Source organism: Nicotiana tabacum, chromosome 11 (genome assembly GCF_000715075.1).
Source record: "Nicotiana tabacum cultivar K326 chromosome 11, ASM71507v2, whole genome shotgun sequence".
Taxonomy (NCBI): domain Eukaryota; kingdom Viridiplantae; phylum Streptophyta; class Magnoliopsida; order Solanales; family Solanaceae; genus Nicotiana; species Nicotiana tabacum.
The window spans coordinates 148,619,285-148,632,042 of record NC_134090.1 but is presented as its reverse complement, the minus strand read 5'-3'; the positions used below and the strand labels follow the sequence as shown (position 1 = coordinate 148,632,042).

The window sequence follows — 12,758 nt, the reverse complement described above, 5'->3', positions numbered from 1 at the left end:
ACTCCAGTCCAAAGAAAGACCTTCTGATCAATCCTTGAGGAGTGCCAATTCAAGAGAGATAGATGTATGATTCGCATCATGGGTAACAGTCTGTTCTGCACAAAGAGAAATGAATAAATGAGAGAGTCTTGTTGGTGAAAACCCTCACGGGTACCATAAGGCGATGGAAAGTTGAGAGACACTAAGTTGAGAGATGAACAAATTAGAGAGGTTTGCTGGTGATAACCCTTTAGGGCACTACTAGCCGAATGAGGTTTGTTACTTTGCAGAGAGATTGGATTATGGATATCCCGGTTTTTAAAGTATGAGGTCAGGGCATGAACTAAAATGTGATTAGGTGAATGGTCTTGGCTGATTAATCCAAAATGCATGTCATGATCATTGGAGTCAGCTGCTTTACTCAGATAAGTCTTTTTTCCATTATTCCTTAAATAGTTATCCTTGTTCAAAGTTTTCCTCTATATTCTTGTTTCTCAAAGTCATTTTGCTTCGTTTCTTTTGGGTTTACTTCTCTAAGCCTTTTTTTAATGTTAGCCTTGTTAAGCAAGCAAGAAAGAGCCTATTACCGGCTTTTAATTGCACAAAGAAAAGTTCGGCCAAAGCATATCACAAGTGGCATGATTCAGAATGAGCAATAAGGTGTTAATGGGAGTTGAAGTGGTCAAGTGATTCGTGAATATTGAGGAAATATAAAGGTTCAAAATTGTTAGATAAAGGTGTCATACAACAAATTGAGTGTAATCTACTCGGGTGATTCAGGGTTTTGTGGTTGAGGTTCGATCAGAAGGTCAAACAATTTTTTGCTAGCCCAGAGTAGCTAATCGGGACGAAGCATGGCAATGGCAAAAGCAGACACCTTCAGCAAGGATGCCACAAACTAACCACCTCATTTTCAAAGTGACAAGATTTTCTTTGATTGAAACAAGGGCAGAAAATTTTATTTGCTCTGTAGGAATCCTTCATAAGGAAGGTATATCCCAAATAAGATTTAGTTTAAGTTGTCAGGGCCCTCCTGGATAATGGGATTCAGTTTTAAGTTTTTCAGGACCCTCCTGAATAATGAGATTTAGTTTTAAGTTTCAGGACCCTCCTGGATAATGGGATTTAGTTTCAAGTTTTTCAGAACCCTCTTGTATAATGGGATTCAGTTTCAATTTTTTAGGACCCTCCTGAATAATGAGATTTCATTCAAAGTTTTCAGGACCCTCCTGGATAATGCGATTTAATTTTCAAATTGTTAGGACCCTCCTGGATAATGGGATTTAACTTTCAAATTGTGAGGACCCTCTTGGATAACGGGATTTAGTTTTAAGTTTCCAGTACACTCCTTGGATAATGGGATTTAGTTTAAAGTTTTTAGGACCCTCTTGTATAATGGGATTTAGTTTAAAGTTTTCTGGACCCTCATGGATAATGGGATTTAGTTTCAAGTTTTCAGGACCCTCCTAGATAATGAGATTTAGTTTCAAGTTTTCAAAACCCTCCTGGATAATGGGATTTAGTTTTAAGTTTTAGGACCCCCCTGGATAATGGGATTTAGTTTTAAGTTTTAGGACCCTCTTGGATAATGGGATTTAGTTTCAAGTTTTCTAGGACCCTCCTATATAATGGGGTTCAGTTTCAAGTCTTCAGGACTCTCCTGGATAATGAGATGTAATTTCAAAGTTTTCAGGACTCTCCTAAATAATGAGATTTAATTCAAAGTTTTTAGGACCCTCCTGGATAATAGGATTTAATTTTCAAATTATCAGGACCCTCTTGGATAATGGAATTTAACTTTCAAGTTGTCAGGACTCTTCTGGATAATGGGATTTAGTTTTAAGTTTTTAGGACCATCCTGGATAATGGAATTTAGTTTAAAGTTTTCAGGACCCTCTTGGATAATGGGATTTAGTTTCAAATTTTTAGGACCCTCCTGGATAATGGGATTTAGTTTTAAGTTTTAGGACCCTCCTAGATAATGGGATTTAGTTTCAAGTTTTTCCGGTCCCTCCTGCATAATGGGATTCAGTTTCAAGTCTTTAGGAGCCTCCTGGATAATGGGATGTAATTTCAAAGTTTTCAGGACCTTCCTGGATAATGTGATTTAGTTCAAAGTTTTCAGGACCCTCATGTATAATAGGATTTAATTTTCAAATTGGCAGGACACTCCTAGATAATGGGATTTAATATTCAAGTTGTCAGGCCCCTCCTAGATAATGAGATTTAATTTTCAAATTGTTAGGACCCGCATGGATAATGGGATTTAGTTCAAAGTTTTCAAGACCCTCCTGAATAATGGGATTTAATTTTCAAATTGTCAGGACCTGCTTGGATAATGGGATTTAATTTAAAGTTTTCAGGACCCTCCTAGATAATGAGATTTAATTTTCAAGTTGTCAGGACCCTCCTGGATAATGTGATGTAATTTTCAAATTGTCAGGACCAGCATGGATAATGGAATTTAACTTTCAAGTTGTCAGGACTCTTTTGAATAACGAGATTTAGTTTTAAGTTTTTAGGACCATCCTGGATAATGGGATTTAGTTTAAAGTTTTCAGGACCCTCATGGATAATGGGATTTAGTTTCAAGATGTTAGGACCCTCCTAGATAATGAGATTTAATTTTCAAATTGTCAGGACCTCCTGGATAATGGATTTAGTTTCAAGTTCTCAGGACCCTCCTGGATAATGGGATTTAGTTGTAAGTTGTTAGGACCCGCCTGAATAATGGGATTTAACTTTAAATGTTCAGGACCCTCCTGGACAATGGGATTCAACTAACACTCATGAATGCTCTTGGTCCAAACTGGGGTAGAAAAATTTCTTTTCTTTTGTCTATTTTGTCATAGTAACAGGCACCCACCTGGAGAACAAGGGAATTCATTTCAATTATCAAGTCAAGTAGCAGGTACCCACCTGGAGAACAAGGGAATTCATTTCGAGTATAAAAGCAAGTAGTATGCACCCACCTAGAGAACGAGCGAATTCATTTCAAAGTTAAGGTCAAAGCCCAAAACAACAGCAGGAGCTCGCCTGAAGAATGGCGTCAATTCACGTTAGAAATAACAGAAGCTTGCCTCGAGAGCGTGAGTCAATAGTTCAAGATGCGCGGCAAAACTGTAGAAGTTTCAAGATCAAGTTTGAAGACTCATATATAGGAATTTTGTAACCCAAAGTTGATAGACTCGCCTAGCTTCTTTTAATTTTGATTTCGGTATAATAAGGTGTGCAGCAAGTAGTAACAGCAGTAATAGTAGTAGCAACAGTGAAATTACAGCTTCTCGGTAGTCCTAGCTTACAAAATTCCAAAACTACACTAACCTGATTCTTTTATAGCCAAAGATATGTAGGCAACCTCGGAAGTAAGGTTCGGTCAAACGTTTTCAAAAAAATTCCTAGGGAGTATCCAAGCGGGCAAAAATCACTCATATTTGCTCACTTTATCTTTGCCCGAAAGTGAGCACGTGATTTTTGCCCGACAAAAATACTCATACAAAGTCACAAAATAGATTTTTTTTTTAATTTATTTTAATTTTTATAAAATTTTTAGGAATATGTTGATAATTGTTGGTTGTATTTAGTTGCATGTTTAATATTTTAAAATCATGAAAAAATACAAAAATATTCCATGCATTGCATTTTAGGTCTCAATTGCATTTAATATATAAACAAAAATTACAAAAATATTGGTTCGTTCTTGCACTTTAGTTTAATTGCAAATTGGTAATTTATCTTTTCATTAGTTTAATTAGCTAATTATTAAATTATGAAATAGATAACTCAGTTTATTTTCATAAATTATAGCGATTTTAGGACTTAATTTAGGTTTAATTAAGTTTTATTATTATTTAATATTGGAAATTAAAGAAAATTAAATCAATTCAAGGAAAAGAGAAGAAGGAAGGTTTGTTTGGACTTGAATTGGGCCAAACATGTTCGAAGCCCAAATTTTTCCACCCAAAAAGCCAACCAGCCCAACCCCTGCCCGCTCCAGCACCCCTAATTAACCAAAACGATGCCGTTTTGCGACGTTTAATCCCAGACCTTCATTCCCTATGATCTAACGGACCGAAACTCAACACCCCATCTCATATAACTGTTCTAAGACCCCCAAACCCTAGATCCCTCACTCATTCTCGTCTATCTCAAACTAGAACCCAAACCCTAGCCGCCCTGATTCCCCATCTCTTCACCACAAGCCACTGCCTGCCGGAAATTGCCCTACGGCGGTGGCCCGTCACTGTATAACCATAAATTAACACCCTCATACTCCTTATACCAGCCTAATCACCATCCTACCATTAATCTCACAAAAATTCCAACAGATTCCCCTCAATTTCAAATCTAAAATCCAGAAACCTAACTTTTTTCATCTTTTCTAATTTTTGTACTTTTTCCACTCGATTTGGCCTAAAACTTACGTTGATAAATTGCTCTCTACAAGATCAATTGATTGACATTAGTTTTGAGTCACTCCAAGGTTATCAGATTTTGACTGACTCACCGGACTCCGGCCAGCCTTGTGGGACGTCATTTTAGGTTTAATTTTCTTCCTCTTAGTACTTTCCATACCAATTATTGTTGTTCCATTTTTATTTGTTAATTTTCTTTCATTTTTTTCTTAAATCTTGACAATAGTCTGTGTTTAATCCTTAGGTTAATTGGTAGTGTAGTTAGTTTAATTATTAATCACTTATTTATTAGTTAATCTTAGGTGTTTAAGGTAATCTAATCAGTTTTCTTTATTAATACAGTAATTCAACTAGGTTTCTTTTAGGGTAATGGTTTGCTGCCGTATTTATTTGTTCTGATGCTTGTCCTCATTATGTAATTGGGAACGTTTGACTGCTAATTAGAAGTAGGGGGTTATTGGTGATAAATAAAACTTTAAGGGGTTCAATTGGAAATTAAAAAATGAAGAAGCTTCTACACTTGCACAGTTGTCCCTGAAATTTAGGGAAGGCACATGGGAGAGAGGCTGAGTTTTTCCCTTATAAAAAAAGCATTCCCATCTCACAGAAGGGACACGGAATTTTGGCACAAAAAACCTTCAATAGAGAGACTGACCTTCTTGATTATATTTTTCTGATTTTCTCCTCCTTAAGCAAAAACCAAGGAAATAGAAAAACAACAAAGAGATGTCTAAGATGATTGTTCTTTACTTAATCTGATGGTCTATCTCTATTTCTGCTGGGTTTACTGATTTGAGCTGAGAGTCATAGCATTTTGGTTTCTTGTTGTTTCTTGTTGTTGTTTACTGTTCTCTGTTGTACTCGTGGATCTCAAAGATACCTTTTCTTATTCTGTTCACCTATTGTATTCAGGTACTTCTTTTGAACCATGAATGGCAAATGGAATGTGAACATGCTTGTGCGGAAGATGTACTCATGCTGAAATTAATGGAGTTATTCATGTTGAACTTCAACCTTCATGTTCTTTTAAGCTATTCAGCTTTTTTCTCTGACTTTTTCCCTTTTTAGCTCTCAGCTAAAAATGATAATTTTGTTGTTGTAGTCAATGGTTAGTTGGTTGTTCAATATCAAATGCTTAGTAGTTCATTTTTATGTGCTGGATTTGCTTGAGAATTTAGTTCGTTGAAGACAAGTGTATAAACAGCACGTCCTTGTGAGCTTGTCATGCATTTAATTAGTTTCACTTGATAAGCTTAAGATCTAGGTGTCACCTAACTGATCCCACATGCTAATTGAGTCTTTGTTGCATTGATTTGGTAAAGTAAGTGATGTATAGTAAATGTTTGCATTGAGCTATGCGATGCCTGTTTAGAGTTGGAATTTTACAAGCTAAAGACTAAACCAGGTGGTGATACCATTTGTCATAATTACTTTTAAATCAATTAGTGCATTGTTAGTTTTGTTGTATTCAGAACTCATATTCATTGCTTTGAGTTAATGTCATTTAATGTGTTTGTATTGCTAGTGAGCTTGTGGGGTTTTAATTTTAATTTCACTGATGGTGTGTGATCTGGTTTCAACCTTCCCTTTTTTAACTTGTGCAACACTAATTTTTGAATGATATACTTTAGTTGACTTTTTGTGTCAGTTTAGTTTATGTTGAAATATGCATGATGGATTGTGTTTCTCTAGCAATACAGATTAGGCAAATTCTTCAACAGTGGGCCCAATTGATAAGAGCTAAAGGTAACCTAATCCTAGTAAGCGCATTTAGCTGGCCCATTTACACTCACCTCCACAAATAAATTCCATAATCTATGGCCCTCACAATAAAATCTCAAACTAGTTTTACAACCAACCATGAACATTCGTAGTTTGCTTTAGGTGCGTTACAATAAATCATCATAGCTGTGCGTAGGTTCCCGTGACGTAGTTTTGATGCATAATTCCCAAATTTGGGTGCACATTTCATGTGACCGGACCCCAACTTCAAAACTTTAATAAATTAAACATGTTGAAGATCGTGGGTACAGTTCCTGTGACATGATTCACAATATGTACAAAACAAACAAGTGTGTGACAATCGTAACTTGTTCCAGAAATAATTCCATAAGTAATTAAAAGCATTTTTCAAAAGGGTAAAAAATGCGCAATAGGTTTAAAACATGTTATTAATCAGGTATTTAGGCCAATTAATAATAGTTGAGCAACCTTACTAAAACCACGGAACCCGAGAATGCCTAACACTTTCTCCCGGGTTAACAGAATTCCTTACTCGGATTTCTGTGTTTCGCGGACTGTAAAATAAAGTTAAAATTCCTAGATTCAGGATTCTAAGCCGGTAACTTGGGACACTATAAATTATCTTAAGTGGAGACTCTGAATTTGATATAAATAATCTCATTTTGATTATTGTCACTTTAATTGAAAAACTCTAATATACTCTTTCGGGTAAAAAAAAGAGGTGTGACAACTAGTATAGCTGAACTTTTTGCAGGCCTCAGACCTCGCAAATGTGAGGTCAAGGTTCGCATTTGCGACTACGGATGAGGTCGCATTTGATATCTTCTCATCGCAAATGCGAAGAGAAGCTAGGCCAGCCCATGTTCGCAAATGTGAACAACCTTTCGCATTTGCAAAGTGAGTCTGGGGTAGGGATCTTCGCATTTGCGACCAAATGGTTTGTATTTTTGATAGCAGCAGAAATGCGACAGGTTCGCATTTGCGATGCCATTCTCGCATTTGCGAGCTTCGCAAATGCGACATCTGTAGTTGATAAGTTTTGGACTTGGACGGGATTTTTGATTCATTCCCTAAATTTTCAAAACCTAAACTTCAAGAGGCGGTCTTCCAAGGGGCTAGTTCTTCCCCAAATCATAGGTAAATGATTCCTAACTCATTTCATTCAATCTATTACGTCTTTTTAAAAGATTTCATCCCAGAATCTTGGGTTTTTCATAGTGGAATTGAGTGTTTTGGGTAGAACTTAAGAATATCAAATTTTGGGGATTTAGACCTCAAATTGGGGTTGGATTCAAAAACCAATTGTATATCCGGGCTCGGGGTGAATGGGCAATCGGATTTTGGTCCGAACTTTGAGTTTTGACCAAGCGTGTACGGGGTCCATTTTTGACCTTTTGGGTAAAATATTAGGAAACCTATAATTGTGTATGTGAATTGATTTCTTTAGCAATAATTGATGTTATTAAGTTAACTATGACTAGGTACTAGTGGTTCAGAGGTGGAATCTAGAGGAAAACCGGTGATTGAGGCTTGATTTTGGCCGTAGAATCGAGGTAAGTTTTGTGGATAACTTTAGCTTGAGGGATTAGGTGTTGTTCCTTATCTGCTATGTGTTTAGTTGTTGAGTACGACGTATAGGTGATGTGACGAGTACCTATACATTTATATCAAGGCGTAGCATGTGATTGAGTCTTATACTTGTGACTGTTGTATTCTTTATTCGTACTGTTCATTCTTAAACTGGTTATTCTTCATGTTAAACAAATCTTATCATGTTTTTCCTGGAATTAGATATTGGTTGAGTATTCACTCAGGTTGAGATTTATATTGTGAAGTTAAATATTGAAACGAGTTTGGTTACTGACAATTCCCTTGCAGGGTTGATATTGTTCTATTGTTTGGGTGAGGAAGAGTGTAAAACACGAAGGGTGATGCCGTGTGATGTTTTGTGAGAGAGTGATAATGCATGAAGGGTGATGTCGTGCCATAATCTATGAGTGATAATGCACGAAGGGTGATGTTGTACCATGCTATGAGAGAGTTAAAGCACGAAGGGTAATGTCGTGCCATGTTATGAAAGAGTTAATGCACGAAGGGTGATGTCGTGTCGTTTCTACTATATCTTATGGTGAGAATGAGAGTAAAAGCACGAAGGGTGATGTCGTGCACTTGTTTGTTGTGTTTTTACTTTCGTTGGTGTAAAGCATGATATTTATTATGTTTCTTTACTGTAGTATTTTCAGGATTTGATATCCGTCTTAGCATACCATTATTATCTCCTAAATTTCCGTTGTTGTTAGTTCTCGTTTATGATTTAACTACACAGGTTCATGTTATTGTCGTGTCCTAGCCTCATCACTACTTCATCGAGGTTAGGCTCGTCACTTACCAGTACATGGGGTCGGTTGTACTAATATTGCACTCTGCACTTTTTGTGTGGATTTCAGTATTGGACCGCATTGATCAGTATTGGGTTTCTTCCTTCAGTCCATTAGGACATCCAAGGTAGATCTGCCGGCGTTCGCAGACCCTGGAGTCCCCTTCCATCTATCTTAGTTTCCATGTTTTCTTTCATTTCGAGAACAGATGTATTTTCTTTAAACCAATATTTGTAGTAACTCATAGAAGTTTGTGGATTGTGACACCAGATTTTGGGTAGTCGTGTATCAGAGTTTAGATTGTCATACATTTATGCACTTCCTTACTTTGTTTTGGTTTAAACTATTGTTATTTACTATTTTGGATAACAGTTATCATATTAGATCTTTATCTGATGGCTTGCCTAGCATCCTAAAAGTTAGGAGCCATCACGATCCTGTTGGTGGGAAATCCGGGTCATGATAAGTTGGTATTAGAGCACTAGGTTGCCTAAGTCTTACAATTCACGAACAAGCTAGGTAGAGTGTGAGGGATCGGTACGAAGACGTCTGTGCTTATCCTCCATAGGCTACAGAGTTTTAAGAAACAAATTCACTTCTATTCTTCTCTGTCGTGCGATTTGATCTCTCAATGCTAATTGAACACTCTATTCTTGTTTTTTCACAGATTTTGAGAACACGTACCGCTTCATCGGCTGATCAGCAGCCCGAGCCCCCAGCAACAACTCCTACGAGGGGCAGAGGATGAGGACGAGGCCGTGCCAGAGGCCGAGGCAAATTGGCCCATTTCCTATAGCACCAGCCGTCCCTCGGGCTGGGAGAGGAGCCCAGAATCCCGCTACCCACACTCTGGAGCAGATGTCTCCTCAGTTTCAGACTCCGTTAGCTCAGCCAGTTGGAGTAGTTTAGCCAGCTATTACGGTACAGGCCGTTGGTGGATCAGACATGTCTTCTAATGCTTTGTTGAGGTTGGACAAGTTCACAAAGCTTTTCCCGATTCATTATAGTGTGGCTACTTCTGAGGACCCACAAGATTATCTTGACCGCTTCCATGAGGTGTTGCGGAACATGGAGATAGTGAAGACAAATGGGTTTGACTTTGCTGTATTCCAGATGATAGGGTCTGCCAAGAGTTGGTGGAATAATTTTGTGTTGACTAGACTAGCTGGGTCACCTGCCTTGACTTGGGACCAGTTCTCTCAGCTATTTCTCGAGAAGTTCATTCCTATCACTCAGAGAGAGGACTATCGTAGGCGATTTTAGCATCTTCACTAAGGTTGCATGACTGTCACTCAGTACGAGACTAGATTTGTTGATTTGGCCCATCATTATCTTCTTATACTCCCCACCGAAAGAGAAAGAGTGGGTGGGGAGGTTTATTGAGGGACTCGTGCAGCCTATCAGATTGTAGATGGCTAAGGAGATAGGGAGCGAGATTTCTTTCTAGGATACGGCCAATATGGCCAGGCAAGTTGAGATGATTTTAGCTCAGGGGAGTGGTCAGGGGTCTGACAAGAGGCCTCGTCATTCTGGTAGGTTCAGTGGTGCCTCATCTAGAGGCATGGATTTTTTTGGTAGAGGCCATCCTCCTAGGCCATTTCATTCCGCACTTCAGGCTTCCTATGGTGCTTCAAGTGGTCGTGTCTCTCATATGTAGTATTCTGATCAACTGCCCTACGGTGAACCACCAACTCCTATTATTTCACCTGCGCTCCAGAGTTTTTAAAGTGGTTACCCAAGTCGTTAAGGTCAGTTTCAGGGTCAGCAGTCTCAGCAGCCGAGGTCTTGTTATACTTGTGGCATTCCGAGGCACATTGCTAGGTATTGCCCTCGAGCATCAAGCAGTTCTTAGCATCAAGGTTCTCGTGCCATGGTCCCAGTACCAGGTGTTCCACCGCCCGCTCAGTCAGGTAGAGGTAGGGGTCAGACAACTAGAGGTGGAGGTCGTGGTATTAGAGGTGGAGGTCAGTCCGCTAGAGATAGACGCTAGCCAGTAGGAGGCTTTCTTAGGGATATAGTTCAGAGTGGTGGGGCCCAGCCCCAATGTTATGCTTTCCCAGCCAGGCCGGAGACCAAAGTATTCGATTCCATTATCACAAGTATGGTTTTAGTTTGCAGTAGGGATGCCTCAGCATTATTTGGCCCGGATCTACTTATTCGTACGTATCATTTTACTTTGCTTCATATTTGGTTATGTCTCGTGATTCTTTGAGTGCTCCCATGTATGTGTCCACACCGGTAGGTGATTATATTATTTGTAGATCGTGTCTATTGCTTGTGTGTGGTTATTATTGGGGGTCTTGAGACCCGTGTAGATCTCCTACTTCTTGATATGATTGATTTTGATATCATTTTGGGGATGTATTGGCTATCACCTTATCATGTTATATTGGATTGTCACGCCAAGACCATGACCTTAGCCTTGTCGGGATTGCCTCAATTAGAGTGTATAAGAACTCCTGGTCATTCTACCAGTAGGGTTATTTAATATATGAAGGCTCGGTGTATGGTCGAGAAGGGGTGTTTGGCTTATTTGGCTTACGTTCGTGATTCCAGTGCGGAGGTTCCTTCCATATATTCTGTACCAGTTGTTCGTGCGTTTCTAGAGGTATTTCCTACAGACCTGCCAGGGATGCCACCCGACAAGGATATTGACTTTTGAATTGATTTGGCTCCGAGCACTCAGCCCATTTACACTCCGCCATATCCTATGGCCCCGCCAGAGTTGAAAGAATTGAAGGAGCAGTTGCAAGATTTGCTTGATAAGGGCTTCACTAGGCCTAGTGTCACGCCTTGGGGTGCGTCGGTGTTGTTTGTAAAGAAAAAGGATGGATCGATGAGGATGTGCATAGATTATCGGCAGTTGAACAAAGTCACCATTAGGAACAAGTATCCATTGCCGAGGATTGATGACTTATTTGATCAGCTTCAGGGTGCCAAGGTGTTTTCAAAGATCAATTTGAGGTCTGGCTACCATCAGTTAAGTATTAGGGCATCAGATGTCCCTAAGACAGCTTTTTGGACATGGTATGAGCATTATGATTTTCTAGTAATGTCATTTGGGTTAACAAATGCCCCAGAAGCATTTATGGATTTTATGAACCGGGTGTTCAAGCCCTACATGGATTCCTTCGTGATTGTTTTTATTGATGATATCTTGATATATTCCCGTAGCCGAGATGAGTATGAGCAGCATCTTCAAATCATTCTTCAGACTCTGAAAGATAGATAGTTATATGTTAAGTTTTCGAAATACGAGTTTTGGTTGAGTTTAATTGCATTCTTGGATCACATTGTATCAATAGAGGGTATTCAGGTGGATCCTAAGAAGATTGAGGCAGTCAAGGACTTGACTAAACCCACATCAACTACAGAGATCCAGAGTTTCTTGGGCTTGGGGGGTTATTACCGTCATTTTGTGGAGGGGTTTTCACCTATAGTAGCCCCAATGATCAGGTTGACCCAGAAGGGTGCCCCGTTCAGGTAGTCGGATAAGTGTCAGGCTAGCTTTCAAAAGCTCAAGACCATTTTGACTACGGCGCCGGTGTTGGTGTTGCCCACAGGTTCAGGGCCATATACGGTATATTGTGATGCATCACATATTGGACTTGGTGTGGTATTGATGTAGGGTGCCAAGGTTATTGCATATGCTTCGCGGCAATTGAAGATTCATGAGAAGAATTATCCAGTTTATGACTTGGAGCTAGCAACCATTGTTCACGCGCTGAATATTTGGAGGTAAGAGTTATACAGTATTTGTTCAAGCAGAATGAGATCAATTTGAGGCAGAGAAGGTGGTTGGAGCTATTGAAAGACTATGATATCACCATCTTGTATTATCCTGGGAAGGCCAATGTAGTGGTCGATGCTTTGAGTAGGAAGTTAGCTAGTATGGGCAGCCTTGCGTATATTCTAATCGGTGAGAGGCTGCTCATTAGATGTTCGGGATTTGGCCAATCAGTTGGTGAGGTTGGACGTTTCTGAGCCCAGTCGTGTTCTAGCTTGTATAGTCGCTCAGTCTTCTTTATTTGAGCATATCAGGGAGCAACAGTAGATGATCCTCATTTGCCTGTCCTTAGGGACATAGTGCGGCACGAAGACGCCAAGAAGGTTACAGTTGGAGATGATGGAGTTTTGAGGATACAGGGTCATATTTGTGTGCCTAATGTAGATGGGATTCCTGAGTTGATTCTAGAGGAGGCTCACAGTTCCCGGTATTCTATTCATCCGGGCGTCATTAAGA

At 39.3% G+C, this 12,758-nt stretch overlaps 1 long non-coding RNA gene across 1 annotated transcript; it reads left to right on the top strand.

The window, feature by feature from the left end:
* The first annotated feature begins 5,017 nt into the window (after positions 1 to 5,017).
* On the top strand, positions 5,018 to 5,523 carry LOC107776281 (uncharacterized). Its single transcript, XR_001645913.2, has 2 exons — positions 5,018 to 5,155; positions 5,307 to 5,523. It is a non-coding gene; the product is annotated as an uncharacterized LOC107776281 (long non-coding RNA).
* The last annotated feature ends 7,235 nt before the right edge of the window (positions 5,524 to 12,758 follow it).